Consider the following 20,832-nt stretch of genomic DNA (forward strand, 5'->3'; position numbering starts at 1 on the left):
TTTCTTCATGCTTTTTTTATCTCCCCACCCCAACCCCAGTGCCACCACCACCGCTGCTGTGATGTCATCGTCTAAGGATGGGACCAGCGTCATTCATTTCTGATATCATGCCATACGAAAAGGCACATCAGCTCTGGGCAGAAGAAATCCAGGGCTTGAGTCTTTAAACTACCGTATTTTTCGCACCATAGGACGCACCGGACAATAGGACGCACCTTGTTTTAGAGGGGGGAGAACAAGGGGAAAAAATTCTTCCGCTTTCTGCCCAGCGCCCCTTCAGTGAAGCGGCAGGAGGCGCTGCGCAGAGAGTGGGAGAATTTTCCCCCTCTTGTTTTCGCGCTCTAAAACAAGGTGCTGTTTAAGGTGCGTTCAGGCGGCTACCTTGGAAGCCTGGAGAGCGAGAGGGGTCGGTGCGCACCGACCCCTCTCGCTCTCCAGGCTTCAGGTTCCTTTCGACCTGCTCTTTGGGGCTGGCGGGGGGAAGCCCACCACCAGCCCCAAAGAGCAGGTCAGGGAGCAGCGGAAAGGCGCAGCAGAGAGGCTGCTGCCATAGGCGCGCGTCACCTCTCCAGCCGGGAGAGGGTCGCAGGGCTATGGCGTCTTCGCTCCATAGGACGCACACACATTTCCCCTTCATTTTTGAAGGGGAAAAAGTGCGTCCTATAGAGCGAAAAATACGGTACATTTTTAAAAAGGAAAACACACTTAAACTTCTACAGTAGTGCAGAGAGTTCATAGAAGACCACATGCTGCTTCTAATGAGTGTTTGGGCATTGAAATTATAACCTTTTGTTTTTCTACACGAGTTATGTGCCTATGTCTTTTCTTTTGTATCAAATTTGGAATAAGGCTGTTAAATTTAATGAGCAAAGAATATCATGAGGAAGATTACAGCTAAACCATCAAACACTTGTGTATGATATGCAAGTTATTTGGCTACTTGTCCTTGACATTCACCAAAGTAAGTAAAAAATCTATAAAGCAAAATATAATGTGTTCTGCAATATCTATCATCTATCTATCTGGACTTCAACACAGGTATTCTTATTGCATGGTACTTCCTTCCTTTTTTCTGTATACTGCAAACCCAGTACCTTAATTATCAGACTTAAACTTCAAGTCCGCTCAGACTGCTGGATCTTCCTACAATCTGCTGCAATCACACACAAGGAACCGATGCAATCAGTTTAACCCATTGCTCTGGGAGGACACTTCTGTGTTTGTTTGAATAAAAGTTTGTATTTAAACGTCCAGTTTACTTTTCCAGCAGAGGCCTCAAATGCAATTCATCAAATTTCTTTAGAGAAGGGGGGGGGGCTTGTGCTGTTCCTTCCTGGCTCCTGTCTTGCTTCTCCTACTACAACAATGGAGATTTTTTTAAAACAAACAAACAAATAGGCAAAAATCCAGGGCTGAACATGTGCCGCTGCACACATGCCAGAAACCGGTTTTGCCTTTCCTCTGTTCGCAAGTCATTCGCCGATTTCTTTTGTCTATGCAGGTACCATTGCCTCTTCTACTAGCCTCCCAGATACAACGCGCAGCCCACAGGCCCCAACTCGCCATTAGGGGCCCCTAGAAACAAGAGAATCCGATGCGTGGCAAAGCCCCCTTCAACCAATTCTAGCCTGCAGCTGTGGGGCATTTCCCCAGAGAGAGAGAAACCCGCCTGAATGCACAGACAGCCCCATTGCAAATAAAAACGCCATGTTAGGGCTCGTGTCTTTAAAAGGAGTCCACGGCCCGCTAGGACGCATGCTCCATAGTCCCAAGCGTGCGGGGACGGGATGCAAAGAGTTTTCCACGAAGGAAACGCTCTCTAGGCATGCTCAGAGGCACTTGAAAGCCCGGGTGCCCGAAGAAGCGGGCGGGCCGTGGGTCCCTAGGCCGCCACAACCTTCCTCCTGCGTGCTAGGAAGACGGAGGCTGCCCACCCAGGAGGAGAAGGAGGAGACGCGGAGGCTGCTGGCGATGCCCACTGACCTGTGCTGCGTGGGCTGCTTCTGCCATCCTTAGAGGGCGGCAGCGGCGCCTCCGCTCAGCCCAGCAGCGCTTTGACGCACATGCCTCTTGCTTCCGCCGCCGCCAGGATGGGGAGGTTTCCCGGGCGGCGCGTCGAGACTAGGCCCCGCCTTCGCTGCCATTTTGGGATGCGGAGAGAGGCGGCGAAGGGAAGCCCCGGCAGCGGCTGGGAGCGACCGGCGACCTTGCCCGGGGCACGGGGGATGCACCCCAACCGCATGTCTATCCAGTTAGAAGTTCGTCCCACTGGTTTCCATGCCCCCCCCAAATAGAGTCGCATAGCCGCAGTGCCGGATTTACGCATAAGCTATGTTGTAAACAAAATCTGCCCCTTTTCCCTTATGGGGTACCCAGGAGCCCGTATAGAGCTTACGTGGGTTCCCTATTGGTAGGAGAAAATAACAGAGGCCAACCAGAGAATATTGAGAAGCAAAGCGGCTAGTAAGCCTGCTCTTTATTAAAACTGTTGCAACAGGGTCCTCCCCTAAAGCTTAGGGCCCCACTCTCTTGGGGCCACCCAAAAAATTTAAAGGGGAAAAACTGGATGTGCTTAAGTTAGAGCTTAATAATTATTTCACTATTGATAAACTTCTTTTTGTATTTCACTATTAATATACTTCTTAATTGTATTTCAGTTCAACAATTGCTTTGATAAAGTACATATTTTGTTCTGTGCAAATGGCTTTAGATACCTATTAGGTCCATAAATTACCATATAGCATATATTCAACACAAAAACCAGCGACAATTTGTTGTTGCCAAATGACAGCTGGACATATAAAGGGCCCCATTACCTTCAGTAGCTTAAGGGCCTCATCAAACCTAAATCCGGCCCTGCACACCCCCAAATAGGGTTGCGTAGCCGTCATCTCTCCTCTTCTGGCTCAGGGTTTCCCCCTTTCGCAAAGGGGTTCTAAGCCCAGGTGGATAAAAGATGCGCAAACCTCTCCCGTGCGATGGGAGCGGGCATGGAGAAGCGGGTCAAGGCCGTGCAGCTACGATTCACCTTGTGAATCTCACTACTGTATAGTGGTTTATAATCATAAGAGTTGGAAGGGACCCCAAGAGTCATCTAGCCCACCCCCACCCCAATGCAGGAATCTCAACTCAAGAATCCATGGCAGGGCTGAAGAAAGACGTAGTGCTTCACCATGTTAGATACTGTATTGGTAGGACCCTGAACCGGTGCAGTTTTGTGGCTGGACCCAATCATTGTGCACCGGCCTCAAGTGGGCAGGTGTAAATATTACTTGTAAAAACCAAGTGCGATGCTTACAAAATGAATGTGAACTTTAATCTGAAGTGCATGGTGAAAGTGGGTGGGATGGAACAAAGACAGAGTACTAGCAAAATGGTCCCATCTGCATTCACCACGGGGGGCTCCATCAGAAGATGGCAATCTCCATAAAACACTCTCCTCGTGCGTCTTCAATATTTTGCTTATTAGAAAGATTTTGAGAGTTGCCTTTCAACTCGGAAACTGGGTATCTAAGTTGACATATGCACAAGCATTTCAAAGAGCCAGAATCAACAATGCAGTAAGCATATGCAGCATGATTCAGCAATATCAAAAGCAAGCAGGCGTAATCAGCTAGTGTCTAAAATTCATGACAAAAGAAATTTTTTCAAGTGGTGGCAAAACCATAAAGCAGAGGTTTTCGACCTTTTTGAGTCCATGGCTCCCTTGACCAGCTATATTCTTTCTGTGGCTCCCCTGTGGGGAAACACGCTCCAAGCCTCAGAAGCCCAGTTATGTCACCCCTTTCCTGCAGGGCCGACAGCCCCTCACCCCTTTTCAAACACCCTCCCTTGTGGAGTGTTCCCTCAGCCTCCTCCTCCCACTCTTTGAGGACAGGTGCCTCCTCATCCCACCCCACAGGGGCCTGGAAAGAGGATGTCCCCAGCCTTAACAGCCCAATGGAGACTAACCAAAGGTGACTGTGAGGCAAACAGTCACAAGAATTTGGGAGGCAGAAATGTGAGAGGGCATCAGAGGAGGGAGGTAAGGAAAGTGGGGCAGACTAATGTTGCCCGCAGCACCCCTGACCATCACTCAAGGCACCCCAGGGCACCACGGCACACTGGTTGAAAACCACTGCCGTAAAGTAAGGATGCCAAGTGCCAATTTGATCATCTTAGGAAACTTATTTTAGGAAGGTTTATATTTTATTACTTGTATTATCTTGACTGCAATTTGTTTTAACTGATCTTAATGTTATATTTTAAGATTGTAACCTGCCCTAGGAGCTCATGGTGAAATGCAAGTAAGCCTAATAATAATAATAATAATAATAATAATAATAATAGGTACTACAACAGAGAAGGCCCTACTTAGCATCTTACCACAATACAACTAGACATGGAGGGAGAACTCCTCAGATAACTTAAATGAGTGGGTAAACGTGTGGGGAGAATAGTACATACTTGGAACTGTTCTAAAGGGTTCAGTTTCCGTGGTGTATTTCTTATGCCAAACAGTGAAAAAAAGGTTTTTTAACCACCTGTGGGTGATTATTGAACACTCCAATTGATCTAACTAAGGAGATAATGTCCCATTCAAGCTGGTGAACAGGGAAGTGGATTCAATTATTTATGAAGAGTGGGTTTCCCCCCACATGTAACACTCTTCATTTTGCTCTTTGTCTTTAACATGGGTGTAAAAATGTTGCCTAGAATGAACATTTGATTAAAAAATGACCCTCTTTCTCTCTTCATTAGCAACATTATGTGTTACAAATAAGGAAACATAGACTCAAATATGCTTTCATTGATATGTGCAAAAACATTCCAGTGGTGCTGTGGCCTTTGGCCGCATTTTCATAAAACCATAAACCAAAAAGTGTGGCTTAATGATATTAGTAAAAATACTGTGTGTGGCTAGCATGCAGCTCAGCTGTTCACACAAACACTCCTCCCCTGGTGCAAGTGAGGAAACCAGGGGTGGGGGAACCTCAGGCCTGGGGTCAAATGTGGTCCTCCAGGCCTCTCTAGCCCTTGAGACTCAGTCTAGCCTAGGCCATGCCTCTCAGTAGGCCTACCTTGCTCCATCCCCCCCCCCCGACTGCATTTCCCTGGTACAAATGTGTCTCTGAACTGTTGCTGTGTCTCTTGCTCACCTGGATGGAGAATGGTGTGTTGGGGAAATTAAAAAGGTTCCTAGACTGGCAGTTTCCCATACAGAAACCCAAAATAAATGGATGCAGGCTCCAAGTGAAAAGATCAGCCTTTATTGGAATACAAATGAGCATTGGGACAGCCTCAAAAATAAGAAGGCTGCAGGGAACCACATTCAAGGCAATGTTTTTTATACATTTTCAGATCACACGCATTATTTCATTTCACCAATCAAAGGATCACAGCCATCTTAATAGTTACAACCCAATGCCATCATCCTGAACCAATCAAAATCATTTGGCTCTTTAGATCACCCCTCATCATAATATGTGATTATATATAACCATTTTTCAGTGTCTTTCTTTATTAAGACTTTTAACTAATTTTCCTATTCATTAAATGTCTTCCAGTGTCCTCTTTCATCTATCTATAAAACAATTCAAGATTAATAACAATTGCCATGCCTAGCTAATTCTCTCTTTTCAGGCATACAATGACCACCATAGATTCTAGCAATTTATTCTTTTCAGTGTTCTGGAACAGGCATGCACTACATACAGTACCTAAAAGCAGCTAGTTCTGTACCTTAAAAGGGAGGCAGGCCCTTTTCAGTTTAGCTAGGTCATAGGCTTAAAAGAAGATGGAATCACCTAAATACAGTTTTATGAAATTATTATTTTCTCCAACAGGTGTGTGTGTACACCTCTGATTTAATACTGTGCAAAGTTAAAAGGCCCATCCACCGCTCCATCCGCTTTTGCCTCTGGTGCTGCCCATAACTGGTATGTGGGCCCCCCCCCTGATATTTCTCATAAGGGAGTGTCGCTCTCAGGGTGAAAACAGTTCCCCACTCCTAGCATAAATGAAACAAGAAAAGGGATAGCTGAAGCAATGATATGTTGGCTTATGGATCATGGCTTGACAGGGAGCAATAAACCACACTCCCAGGCTCAAGATTAATGCTCAGATATCCCTTTTCTTCATGTAGAATATGGTATACAAAGTCAAGCTGTGTGACTTAACTGTCAGGTGTGAATGCAGTCCTGTCTGGATGTTCATTTTCCTTATCAAATGTACCCCTTTGTAACTATCTGAGGATTGCAGCATAACTGGTATTAAAAGTGCTAAAGCAATCAATCAAAATTAGGTTAAATTTCAGACATAATGATAAAGAAATTGAGTATCTTGCTGATATTATTAATAATAATAATGATTTATTCATTGTCTTCTAAACAACCGTCACAAGGCAATGTACACTAAAGTTAATTAAAAACAGCTAAAAGCTTCCAAACAGCAAATACATTTAAAACCAAACAAAGTAAACACTTGTGGTAAAGACCCATTTATCCAGCTGTGAAAGCATCTCAGAACAAAAATGTCTTAAATTGTTTCTGGAAAGTGCAGATAGTGTCTCTGTGTTGTATCTTGACAGGAATGCTATTCCATGGGGGCTAAGTGCCCTGCAGCGTGGGCTTCCAGGATCTTCAAAAGATACTTCTTTTAAAAGATGTTTGTATTTCTTACACTGAGAACAGGAACAGTTCTTACTGTGAAATGTTGAAAACTCTATGCAATACAATTCGCCCAACCAATAATTAGCTATGGGGCAATTTCCTGACACATACTCAGACCAGACCCAGAGACATCAATGGACCTTAGTTTATAGCCTATAACACTGGATATCACCCAATGAAAATAAAGCAGTTCAAACCTGAATGTTATTGCTACTATTACTGTTCATCACATTTGTGCTTTTTTCAGTGTGGAGAGATTTACAGTATTTGTCATTTTTTTCTAGAATACCTAACTTGTATTAGGCACACTATATGGATAAAAAAATTGCAGCAATCCTTGCCTCCAGCTTACTCTCAATTAAGTTGTAGCTTTAAATAACAGGGAGTTAAATGGAATCTTTCCACATTTCCCCCTTTCCTTTCTTTCCACAAAGACTCTGGTTATCCAAAACACTTTGCAAGTGACCAAAAAGTGATGGAGCAGTTCTGTTGTGAGCCATTTCACCATTGAAATATTTAAAATGAAAAATAATCCCAGCCTAAGGCTGTGTATATATTGCCATCTTAAAATGCATCTAGGCTCTTCCTTTTCTTACAGAATTATATAATTATAGAGTTCGAAGGAACCCCAAAGGCCATCCAGTCCATCCCCTGCAATGCAGGAATCTCAACCATCCATGACAGATGGCCATCCAACCTCGACCTAAAAACCACCAAGAAAGGAAAGTCCACCACCTTCCAAGGGAGTCCATTTCACTGGCAAACAGCTCTTACAGTCAGAAAGTTCTTGCTGATGTTTAGTCAGAATCTCCTTTCTTGTAACTTTGAGTCATTGGGTTGCGTCCTACCCTCTGGAGCAACAGAAAACAAGCTTGCTCCAACTTCCATGTGACAGCCCTTGAGAAATTTGAAGATGGCTATCATATCTCCTCTCAATCTACTCCAGGCTAAACATACCCAACTCCTTCAACTGTTCCTTATAAGGCTTGGTTTCCAGACCTTTGATCGTCTTGGTCGTCTTGGTTGCCCTTCTCTGCACAAGTTCCAGCTTGTCAATATTCTTACATTGTGGTGCCCAGAACTGGACACAGTATTCCTAGTGGAGTTTGATCAAGGCAGAATAAAGTGGTACTGTACTATGATTTTCCTTGATCTGGACACTAGACTTATGTTGATACAGTCTAGAATAGCATTAGCTCTTTTTTTGCTTCTACATCATACTGTTGACTCATGTTAAACATCTGGTCTACTAAGACCCCTAGATCCTCTTCACATGTACTACTAGTAAGCCAAGTGCCCCCCATCTTATATTTGTGCAGCTGGTTATTCCTGCCTATATGCAGAACTTTACATTTGTCCCCACTGAAATTCATTTTGTTAGTTTGGCCTAGTTCTCCAATCTGTGAATCCCGATTTTTCTTCTGTGGCATTCTACCCCTCCCAGTTTGATGCCATCTGCAAATTTGATGAGCATTCCTTCAATTCCTTCATCTGAGTAATTTAAAAAGACATTGGACAACAATAGGCCCAGGAGAGAACCCTGCGGCAATGCACGTGTCACTTTTCTCCAGGATTATGAGAAACAATTAGTGAGCACTCTTTGGGGTGGTTCAATCAATCAGCTACAAATCCACCACACAGTGACTTGTCTAGCCCACATTTTATCAGCTTCTCCACAAGAATATCATGGGGGAATATGTCACAAATCTTACTGAAATCAAGATACAGTGGTACCTCCGGTTGTGAATGGGATCCGTTCCGGAGGCCCGTTCGCAACCTGAACAGAATGCAACCTGCGTCTGCGCTTCTGCGCATGCGCATGATGTCATTTTGCACGTCTGTGCATGCATGAGTGGCGAAACCCGGAAGTAACCCATTTTGTTACTTCTGGGTTGCCGCAGGACGCAACCTGAAGACGTAACATGAGGTATGACTGTACACTACATCCACAGCATTCCCCTAATCCACTAAGCTGGTAACTCTGTCCAGAAAAAAAGAAATGAGGTTTGTCTAGCAGGACTTGTTTTTGAGAAACCGATACAGATATAAATATCAAATAGCATTAGGGATAAAATAGTGCCCTGTAATAACCCCGTGGCATAAAACCAATCACCTGATGCACCATTTCGGGTGTTTCCTCATAGACAGGACCAGAACCACAGTAACACAGTCCATAAATATTCTTCAGGGCATGAAAGCCATTATGTTAGAACTGGTTGCAGATTTTTATGTTGTGTGTTATTTAGTGCACACCCAAGCACTCTTAAACCTCCCTCCACTCATGTCTATTGTGTTTCCAAGCTCTTTCAAGACAAAGCTGCTTATAATGGTTTCAGTTAGTCCTTAACACATAATACAGTAGTGTAAAAAGAGCCCTGCTAGATCAGATCAAAGGCCTATCCAGTCCATCATCCCTTTCTCACAGTGGCCAACCAGATGCCCATTGTAGAAAGTCCAAAGCGAGACACGAGCACAGCAACTCTCTCCCGTTCGTGATCCCCAGCAACCAGTCTTCAGAGGCATACCGTTTTGCAACCCTTTCATTCTCAATTCAGATTGAAACTGGTTTCCAGTGAGATGGAGTGGGGGGCAGGGAGACGATGCACCAGAATGCAGTATTTAATAAGAAACAAAAGGATAGAAACAGGATAGATAATGGCTAACGTCATGTGTACACTGTTCCCAAACCAGCAGTGGGAGCACATTGGATGCAGAATAGACCCCAGTGTGCACACAGCCAAAAGCAATCTACAGTCTCAGGAGGAGGAAGCAGATATTTACTGGAAACATGCAAACAAAACAAAACAGTACACAAGCAATGAGAGGTCTTTTGGCAGACAGAGTAGACAAAACAAGTGGTAGTATTATCAATGAGCTGACACTAGTATAAGACAGCTTCATATGTTTGTAAGTGAGGCAGAGCAAAACATTTAAAGACTGCAACAGAAGGATACAGTTGTTGATTGCTCTGATTCCTCTCTACAGAAGTGGGGAACCTGTGGCCCTGCAACATCATTGAGCTACAGCTCAGGTCATCTCTCGCTATTGGCTATGCTGGCTAGGTCTGATGACAACGAGTCCAGCAACTTCTGGAGAGTCACAGGTTCACTACTCCTGCTTTCTAGCCTTGATTGCAACTATGCAGCCTTTTCAGTGTGAAATATTGCACTGTACAAATATTTACACTTGGCTTGTATAACTTTGAAGGAAACTTGCTTTACTGCATCAGCCCCAGAAGGGCGATAGCACTGGAATGTTTTCTGACAGACGGGCACTATATCATACCCAGATTTAAAGAGCCTCTCAACCCGAAGACTTCCTATCAAAGCTGTCAGTTCCCTGTATCCTTATTTCTCCCTTCATTAATATTTTAGAGCCAGTTTTAATAATATAGTCAAAGGTACTATGTATAGCACATGATCTATCAATAAATCATGCCCACACATCTTCATATTTGCCCTATAATTTATAACTAACAAGTTGGTTATCTAAAGTCTCTTAAATTATTCTGGTGACAAAAATGCTTGAACTCATTCGCAAGAGTCACCAGAGGTGAACTGTAATGCTCTTTATTTTAAGTGTTTCAAAAAGTAGAATTCTTGGATTTAAAACTGGAAGTGTTTATCGTTTATCCTATGGAGCTTTTCAGCATCTTTCATTCTTAGCAGTTCAATACCAGTGGGTTGTCCAGCTATGATTTCTGCTGCTGCTTATGGGGGCACACATGTTCCAGGCCTGTAGCTTGCTTGATAGGTGGGGGGAATGAAGTTCATTCATAAAAGATTGACTTCAGAATGCTTGTAGATGTGGATGCACAGGAGTTGCCCTGGAGACAAACTGAGCTGTATGTTTCTGAATAGGTTCAGGAGAAATCAGGGAAACTCCCCACCAGGGTAGAAATCATATATCAAACAGATGAAAAGCTCTTTAACTTGAGTAGGCTGAAAGCAGAGAATAAGATTACCATAACTTCTGTCATAGAGCTTCAATATGCTGATGACAACGTAGTGTGTGCACACTCAGAGGATGACCTTCAAACCATTCTAAATGTCTTACGGAAAGCTTGACCTATTGCTAAACTTCCAAAAAACCAAACAAGCACAAAACAACCCCTCTGTAGCACCACAAACCCAACTCAATGGTGTAATATTGGAAAATGTTGATCACTTCTCCTGCCTGGGCAGTTATCTTTTCAGAAAGGCCGACATTGATGCTGAAATCCAGCATCGCCTGAACTCTGCGAGTGCAGCTTTCTCCCGACTGAAGTGCAGAGTGATTGAGGACCAGGACATTTGCAGGAAAACCAAAATGCTTGTTTACAAAGCTATTGTACTACCAACCTTACTGTACGCTTGTGAAACATGAACCAATTATAAATGCCATCTCCAACTCCTCAAAAGATACCATCAACAGCGTCTCCAAAAAAAATTACATATCACTTGGGAAGACAGGTAAACTAATGCCAGTGTACTGGAAGAAACAAAGATCACCAGTGTTGAAGCAAACACTTCAACATTAACTTTGTTGGACTGGTCATGTTGTTCGCATGCCTGATTATCGTCTTCCAAAGCTATTCCGAACTTAAAAATGGAAAGCATAATGCTAGTGGTCACCAAAAGAGGTTTAAAGACTCTCTCAAGGCAAATCTAAAAATATGTAGTATAAAGACCGACAATTGGAAAACACTGGCCTGCGAGCCTCCAATTGGAGAACAGCCTTTAGCAAAGGTGTCATGGACTTTGAAGACACTCGAACTCAAGACAAAAGGGAGAAATGTGGTAAGAGGAAGGCATGTTTGGCAAATCCTCACCATGACAAACTCCTGTCTGGAAACCTATGTCCCCACTGTGGAAGGATGTTTGGATCCAGAATTGGCCTCCACAGTCACTTATGAACTCACTGTTAAGATCATGTTCATGGAAGATAATCTTACTCAGCTATGAGTGATCACCAGAGAAGAAGAAGAAAAAGAATAATGTTCAAACATGGTTACTTCCCTAGAAGGCACTCGATTTAGCCATGTGAAGTGGAAATATTTTATCTATCTAAGGAGATCATGAAACTGATAAAATGGGCCGTGCCTCATTAAGATTTATAGTACAATATATATTCAGTAATCATTAAGGTGCCATTGGACTGTCTGTCATTCTGACTGTTTGAAAATGAGACCTGACTGGATATGTTTGTCAAACAGTCAAATTAGATCAAACCAAACCATTACACTTGTTCCTGAGCAGCTCTACTACACAATGTTTCTACACGTTACAAATAATGGAATATTTCTTTTAAAAACTTATTCTGTAATTTAATGCCCTGCTCATCTTCAGTCCAATAGGCTTCTCAGAGCAGCTTTCGAAACCTGGACATTTGTAGGGAAACCAAAATGCTTGTTTACAAAGCTATTGTACTACCAACGTTTCTGTACGCTTGTGAAACATGGAAGCAATAATACCAGAAATTTGGAGGTTATCAGAGCATGGACAACTGTGGGGAAGCTATTTCTGCCCTGGGATTGCTGAAGCCAGCACAGCAGCCTCAGCTGATGACAAAGATCTATGAAAACCCCAAGACTGCAAACCTGATCCATTAAGCTAGGAAGCCAAAGTGGCACTTTGCAGGATGTGGCAGGGGAGAGTTTTACATGATGCCTTGGGGAGAACTGCAGACAATTTTTAGACACCACCATCACTACCCACAGAACAACTAGAAAGGACAGTAGAGAAGAGGAGCAAGAAGAAAATTGGTAAAAATATAATCTAAGCAGATCTCTTAAAAGACTTGTTTAAAAATGTGAGGCCATTTGCAGCCCTCAGGCTTTAGCCACGCCTAAATTTTAGGGGAAGTTCAACATCTGAAATGGGAAACAGTCCCTTCTTGAGGAAAAGAACCACCCACCATCCAAACTCCATTGTGTCAGGACTGAGCATTGGTTTATTGACCTTCAGCCAGTCCATTACTGATTCTGGGCACCAGTTCACTTAATTGCCTGAGACTGAGGCTACCTGCAAAATAAACAGAGAGAGCGAACAAATAAGTCAATACCAGGAGTACCAGAAAGGTGTGAAGGAGTTATGAAATATCAACATAACCCATAGTGGTTTTGTAAATATGACAAGTGCAGGCCTTCTTCCACTGTTCTGTGGACTGATCTCTGGAGAAAAAAAAGAAGTGAGTTCACTCTGACAAAAATCAGAGCAGGGTCAAGCAAATGCAAAATGCTATATACCTGCTGAGATTTTTTAAACCAGACCAGCAGAGTAGATACTTGGGAATGAGTCTGGGAGCGTCTGTATGCAGTGCATGTGATACAGCAATATGCACCCTCCTGGCATCAATGTGCTGGGCCATAGGTAACCAAAAGCAGATCTGACCCGAAAACTGTCAGGATCAAAAGCCAGGCATTGCCAGGAAGGTCCAGGAGAAGTTTGTCAAAGTGCCAAGCTATGAAGATAGTCCCAAACAAGGTGGTTCACTGGCTAGAGTCAAAGGCAGCCATGAGACCAAATTAGCTATTATTCCTGACACAAAAAAACCAAACCCCAAACCTATCCTAGAAGAATCTGTAGCCAGGAATGAAATATAGAATTGGAGGGGCCCTAGAGTCATCTAGTCCAAACCCAATGCAGGAATCACGGCTCAAGAATCCCTGACAGATCCAACCTCTGTTTAAAATCTCCAGTGAAGGAGAGTCCACCACCTTCTGATGTTGCCTGTTCCACTGTTGAACATGTCTTACCATCAGAAAGTTCTTCCTGATGTTCAGTTGGAATTTCCTTTGTTGTGATTTTTTAATCCATTGCTTCAGGTCCTACCCTCAGGAGCAGCAGAAAAAAAGTTTGCTCCAACTTCCATGTGACTGCCCTTTAGATATTTGAAGGCGGCTATCATATCACCTCTAAGCCTTATCATCTCCATCACTTTGTGTATCCTCAGACAGGAAAACAAAAACAAGGACTAGAAGTTTACCAGCACACTCTTGTATTTCTGGTGAATTTGTTTATCTCAGGTGGGATGGGAAGCAGCAATACTTATGAATACAACTAGCTGGAAACTGCTGGATGGGAAAGTGCTCCTGTGCTCAAATCCTGCTTGTGGGTTTCCCACAGGCATTTGGTTTGGCCACTGTGAGAACAATATGCTGGACTGGATGGGCCATTGGCCTCATCCAGCAGGCTCTTCTTATGCTGTTATGTGGCCTTCCAGATGTTGTTGGAGTCCAACTCCCATCGTCCCCACTGTCGTCTACTCTAGTTGGAGCTGATGGGAGTCCAGCAACATCTGGTGGGCCACAAGTTCCTCATCCCTGTGTTAGGAATTTAAACATAATAAAAATTAAGTCCCAGCTTGATGATTCTTTGGAAGTTAAAACAGCTATTTCATGTGCTGCTGAATATCTAATTGCATTTTCACAGTGTTCACAGAACACATTTGAAGAGAAGGTGAAGTGCCAGGATTTGGGTGTTCTCCAAACTGCCAGGATAGAAGCAGAGTCAAATATATTTTCACTGAGCTTGAATGACAAGGAAGAAACTGATGCTGTCAGCTTCAAATGAGGCAGATTGGGGTTGATGAAACTTCAGAACTTCAGTTTTGGCCATGTTTAGGTTTGAAGCTGAGAAGAAGTTATCAGAGAGACAAGCTGAGCTGTGAGACTGGTTGAAAGGGAATCAAGCAGCAGCAAAAACAGGTTCCAGGTTCATAAGGATGCTTCTTTTCTATTTTTTTTATTCAAAGTTATAACAAAACATATTTTCCAAAAACATATCCTTATTCCCCCCATTTCCCCACCCCCCACCCCCCACAAAACCCATCCCCCACCCCACCCCACCCCCCAACTTCCCTCAGTTCCAGTCTTTGGTTTCTCCAATAATACTATTTTCTGCATGTTACAGAGTTGTATAGATCCTCCAACTGTTTAGCTAATTATTATCAGTAAAAAATTGTAGATGTTTATTCAAAACCTGCCAAGGAGTCCAGTTCACTTTGTTGCGTCTTCAAATACTTTGTGAAAGGTTCCCATTCATCCTTAAAGTCACAGTTATCCTTGTCCCGTAGCTTATGTGTCAATTTTGCCAGTTCTGCATAATCCATCAATTTTTCTTGCCATGATTCTTTAGTTGGGATTTCTTCAGTCTTCCATCCTTGTGCTACCAGAACTCTCGTGGCCGTTGTCGCATACATGAAGATGTTTTTCAACTTTTTTGGCAGGTCTTTCCCTACAATCCCCAACAAAAATGCCTCAGGTTTTTAAACAAATGTTAAATGGAACATTTTCTTCAGTTCATTGTATATCATTTCCCAAAATTTTTTAATTACTTTACAATCCCACCACATATGATAAAATGTTCCCTCCTTTTCCTTACACTTCCAACATATGTTTGAGCTAGTTTTGTACATTTTCCCTAGCTGCACTGGTGTTGTATACCATCTGTACATCATCTTCATGTAGTTCTTCAATAGTCAACAATCTGTAAATTTTAAGTCAGTTTTCCATAATTTAACCCAATCCTCCATCATAATATTGTGACCTACATCTCGTGCCCATTTAATCGTAACTGATTTTACCTCTTCATCTTTTGTCTCTCATTCTAATAGTATGCTATATGCGGCCTTCAGTAATTTCACTTTCCCTTCAATCAATATTTAACAAACCCTTCTTGTATTTCCTTCAGCTTGTCTGTAATTCTGCCATTTATGTTAATTTTATTTATGGAGTTCCTTTGTTCACTTTTATTCAGCTGCCAGGCTAACAACTTCCCCGGTTTATTTGCATGCTCAAAATATTTTTGTTTTACTCTTTTTATTTTACAGCTGATTTCCTCCAATCATTGAGTATTGGATGCTTCTTGTATTGCATACCCTCCAAGTGTCCTTATTTTCCAGGTACAGTCCTGGAATTACAGAAGCTGTCTCATTTTCTGATTTGATTCCAGAATGTCTCGGTTTTCCTTTTTCCTTCCCTCCACGTCTAAGAGAACAATTAAAAGTGTTCTGTGTGTATGCGTGCATGTAGGTGAAAAAACAGAGTCCTGTTTATCCTGAAAATAAAATACCTGCACCAAATGAAGGAAATGGTGATGTTGGTATACAAAGCCCTTTCTACATTTTGAAGGGAAAGGTCACCAATCCACTTTAAATTATTGAACTGAATTGAATTTTTTAATTGCAATGCTTCAGCAGCCAGCCATTTCTTAGGAAATGCAGGGAGTGTTGATTCCTTTATTGTAAATGAAGCCTTACACTGTCTACTCAGAAGTAAGTCCCATGGTATTCAATGGAGCTAAAACTGGGCAGCCTTCCACTGGAACCCTGAGAATTTTTACTCAGAGGTAAGTCCCACTGAGTTCAACAGGATTTACTCTGCGGCCTGTTCCTGAACAGTCTCACAGTTTCCATCATCATCATCATTGTCATCACTACTACTGTATCCTGCCTTTTTCCCTGACAGGGACTCAAGGTGGCTTACAGCTAAAATGTTATTTCATTCCATTTATCTGTTGAAGGCATTGTACACAATCCCTTCCATCACACATTTTTTCATTTACAACAATCCTGAGAAGTAGGTTCAGTGGAGAGATTGTAATTGGCTCAAGGTGACTGATGTTGATGTGCATAGCATGTCTACATGTTCAGCAAGATCAAACGCTTGAGAAGCTTCCTGGTGTAGAATAGAATGCCAGCATTTTCATCGGATAAATGTTGGAGGGTATAGTGTTGCATGTTAAGATTCATGTGAACTATTCTGAGAAACCCTCTTATTGGCCCAGCAGCTAATATACGACACAAATGATGCCTTGCTCCTGAAGCAATTCCAGGGACATGTGGGATGCCATGCACAATGCATCCTACAACAGGAAGGTCACAGGAGGCTTGCTGAGCTGTCTGCTAGATCAGTGGGGAAAAGCAATGCAAAGGGAAATAGGAGATTGAACAGGATGTGGGTGGAGGTTGAACTTGTTCCTTAGAGGTGGAAATATGACTCTAAGGTGCAAACAATCCTTTGGGTATTGTGCACACAACAATAGTTTGAGAACAGCATACACAGTGGGAGTGGAGTCCAAGCCTGGCAGTGTCAGTGTCTCACCTGCATAAGGATTATGCTGGCAGGAGACTGCAGAATGTTATCCTTACACTTGTGCAGAACAGCAGACTCACTGTGCCAGTGTATCGACATATACTTTTCTTTTCAATTAATTGCTATTGCTTGTTTCCAAATATCCAGAGAAATACAAAGCAGATACATAACCAGAATCTCAGACAACAAAGCCCGTATGAGACACCCAGACCCTACATGAATCAAGTTTAAAGACAGTGAAGAATAAAAGCATTGAGATATAAATATCAATCTGTCATGATATCCCCAAGTTAGAGTACACCTTAGCGACCTTTCTGTTATTTTCTGAGTTGTTTGTAAAGGTAGTAACATTCCACCAATCTGCGGCAAACCTGTATTTGTGTTTTTCCCCTCTAGCTAGTCTTAATTTTTGCATATGTTTTTCAGTTAAGACTATTTGCCATACCCTTTTGTGCCACGCTGGCCCCTTTATTATCTTTCCAAAAGGTGACAATGGTTATTTGTGCTGCTACCAACAGGTATGCTATCTGGATTTTATCCATCTGTGGAGTCTGTTCTGGAGTGTTTTTAATAGATTGATGAGTAATTTTGCTTATTTCATCAAATACCAGACCCCAGAATGTTGACACCTTTGCACGTGTCCACCACATATGCTTATAATTACCCCCATCACTGCATCCCAGCCAACAGGATGCCTGCATGGTTTTGGTTTTTGTTTTTTGTGAATGTGGGATGACTTCATTGGGGACAAGATACCATTTCTGATTATCTTCCACATTAATCCTTTCGTTGAGCTTGTAAGGCAATCTCTCCCATATTTTTGCCCTCTGGTCTTCCTCTATCATCCAACATTTTTCTCATTCTTCTGAGTCTACCATGTATCCCTCTCCAGGGGCTGGGTCCCTGTGTAAAAAATCACATTGACAGAAAAGGTTAAGGAGTTTAAAGGTCATATTAACATATTTTTACTGCAAAATTCCTGGTGGCCCTGCAGAGATAGTCCTGACATCAAGGTTTCCTTACCTGCCTTCCATAGTGGAACTACTGCCTGCATGGTGGTACATTGCAATAGTTTTAGCATGTTATTTCCTGTATCGATCTATTCTACCAGCAGAAGGGGATTACTCAGCACTTCCTGGTGCTTCACTTTTCCCTCTCCCAATCTTTCAAGTGTCCTGCCACAGAGAAATACACAAGGCCGAACTTGCTGAGTTTGAGAGCTGCTGTAGGTCAGAGGCAGTCGTCCCTCCTGAATATTGGTTGTTTTTGTGCTTGGGTCCTACCACTGTCAGAGGACGATGCTGGGCTGGATCCAGTAGGTCCTTCTCATGTCCTTAGGAACTGTTTTCATAGCTCCTCCTTTGAATGCACATGACTGGCAAAAGGCAAGATTAAAGCAGTTTGGGGCTGTATGCTAAATCCTAGATTGGGACGTCACCCAACCCTTTGATCATCTCCCCATGAGCTATAGTGGAAAATGTAGGGAAGCTCTTTCAAAATGGTGTTGTAATCACCGTTTTAAAGATTTTCCCCTCTTAAAGTTGTCAGCTGTAGCCTTAAAATAGCTGCAGCAGATAACGGTCAGAACCAGCTTCTGCTCAGTAAAATTAATTCCAGATCTTCATTTTCTGTTCGTGTGAAAAACTGCCCCGCTCTGATGTTCAGCTATTAAGAGGTAAAATTAGCAGGGGGCAGCTGAGTGTGATATGCCTGCACACAAAGCACTTATCACACATTTAGCATGAAATACATAATTAATGTGTGTTAGACTAGGAAGAAAGGCTTATGAGGAAAGATAGCTCTCCTAGGCAGCTAATGCCAATGACACTGATCCTAAGCATTGATGGAATCCCAGAATTAACTTCTTAATGTGGATTTTGAAAACTCTGTTTGGTTCACTAGTTTTAGGACAGCTTTCTGAAGTCAGCCTTAATTGTAAAATATAGGCCATCTCTGCAACCGTGGATACAAAATGGCATCGGACCCTACACAAATCCAGAGTGGATTTTGCCTTGTACACCTCCTTCAGGTGCAGCCAAGCTTGTGCTAATCTTATTGCTCTCCTTTCCTTTGGATCACATCAGTGAGGCTAAGAGAGGGATCTTGTCATCTAGGCAGCCCAAGACTGCCCAGGGTGTATACACACTGCCCAGGGTGTATTTGCACCCTGGGGAGGTCACTTTAGTGCTGCTAGTGCAGTGGTTTGACTTCACCCTCAGAGGCACACTCCATTGTCTCTTGAGACAGACAGATGCCAGCAACTTACTAAAGAGGTTGTGTTTATTTTATCATAGTGGTTTTTGCATTTAGAATGTCTCTGTAGAAAGATATCTATCTGAACATTGAACATAAAGGATATGTCAATCTCCAAGTAAGGTGTATGTGTTTGTGTGTGCACATGTGTGAGAGCCTGTTCCATTTTTTTTATTCATTACAAAATGTTTCTTACAGAAGCTGGCTTCTACATTTATGTGTCTACCTGGTGAGACTGAAATAATTACAGATGAATGTGTCACTGAATGTCCTCATATTGTATTTGAACCAATCCTCAGGCGTGGTGTTTGACAAAGGAAAGTGAACCCATGTTGTCTTTAAAAAGTTATACGAGAAGTAGCCCTAACAGGAAAAGTATGAAACTTTGAGCATGTTGTGATGCCCCCACCTTGGCTGAGCTGCTGTGATATAATGAACACTCAAACTGATGAGAGGAGGACACAGTCCCCAAATGCTGAAAATCAGTACAGTTGTGCTCAGAGAAATTAAGTAATTTGGCTGGACTTTCCTTTCCTTTACAAAGAGCCCCAAGGCAGAGGATGTTGTCTATGTGTTTACCTGTGACAATGCACACTGGAGGCCAACGATACTGCACCCGGATTGTTGAATGGTGCTGTGCTCTAATTTGGCTGGAGGGACCTGACAGCAATAGATGTGTGACAGGGCACAGCTGTGGGTTGAAGTAGCATCTGAAAGATCACTCCTCAGTCCTAATTCAGCACACCTTAATTGGCTTCTAGTAAATTACACCTTCAGTTAATCTGTTTGCTGTGGTCTCTTTACCCTGAGACTCTGTCGTGCTGTAAATAGAAGCAAGAAGAAACAGTTTGCAGGATGGTCAGCCGTGGTGCCTCCCTGTTCCTGAATCTGTCTGGATTCCCCACTGCTACTTCCTGGTTTCCCGGTGGGTCAAAACTCAAAAGGGACACTGCCCCATTATCTCAGCCTGCTCTCAACCAACCCCCACCTGCCTGCCTTCTTACTTGCAACCAGTCAGCAGGTGGCTCTGCCTCTCATTGGCTCTGGCCCCACCTACCCCCAGCCTCCCTGCCTTCCACCCTGCTAATCCCAATGAACACCAGCCATCACTGTCCCCCAAAATGCTAAATCTTTTCCAGCTCTTTGTCTGCTCCCTATGGTGCTGAAGCTGCATAGATCACCCCCCCCCCGAGTCAGTGGTGCAGCTTATGCCCTGGCCTGTGAGTCCCTAACACAGGAATGGGAGCGGGGATCTGGGGCCCTCAAGTTTTTGCTGGACTACAACTGCCATCATCCATGCCTGCTTGGGCTGATGGGTGCTGGAGTCCAACAACATCTGGAGGGCCACAGGTTTCTGATGGGCACTTTTTATTTTTGTGTTGCAGAAAGGGAAGGGAAGGACAAGGACTTTTGTATTTAAATCCCCATGCTGAGGGTTGGGGGTTCTGCAGGAAAGGGCTGAGCTTTTGAAAGTGCTAGTGGCATATGAATATCCATTCCCAAAATGAAAAGGAAAGCCTGCTCAGGACGCCCAGGAGAAACAGCTTGGATGAGAAGGGTCATCAGAGGCTGCAAAGGTAATGAGACATGAAACAAACAGGCAGCAGTGCGGTGGCACCACAGATATTCCTGGTCAGCAGAAGAAAGAGAGAAAGAATAAGCACTCTGAGCTGAGAATGCAGGCAGCAAATGGGGGCAATTGCCCTGCTCACCAAAGCAGAAAAAGTAGTGGTGGGAGTTGGTGGTTGGAAATGCAATGGAACACCTAAAAGGGAAAACATGCCCAGTGATATTTAGAGGAAGGGAAGCAGAGAGAGAGAGCATGCAAGGAGGATGCATTTCTATGACCATTCA

The 20,832-nt window shown here is 43.2% G+C and overlaps 1 protein-coding gene and 1 long non-coding RNA gene across 5 annotated transcripts in view; both read right to left on the reverse strand.

Annotated features, from left to right (window-relative positions):
- RPAP1 (RNA polymerase II associated protein 1) overlaps positions 1-2,104 on the reverse strand; it is a 44,365-nt gene extending 42,261 nt beyond the window's left edge. For 2 of the 4 annotated variants that reach the window (XM_053383166.1, XM_053383190.1), the window contains exon 1: positions 1,984-2,104. The gene's annotated coding sequence lies outside the window, so the exon portion shown is untranslated. Of the gene's footprint in view, positions 1-1,094; positions 1,114-1,983 lie in introns of those variants that run through there. The other 2 variants (XM_053383177.1, XM_053383183.1) reach the window with 2 other exon arrangements.
- Positions 1-20,832, reverse strand: part of LOC128411174 (uncharacterized) — a 165,888-nt gene that overhangs the window by 43,020 nt on the left and 102,036 nt on the right. The gene's annotated exons all lie outside the window — the stretch shown is intronic.

The sequence above is a fragment of the Podarcis raffonei genome, chromosome 1 (assembly GCF_027172205.1).
Source record: "Podarcis raffonei isolate rPodRaf1 chromosome 1, rPodRaf1.pri, whole genome shotgun sequence".
In the NCBI taxonomy this organism is placed as follows: domain Eukaryota; kingdom Metazoa; phylum Chordata; class Lepidosauria; order Squamata; family Lacertidae; genus Podarcis; species Podarcis raffonei.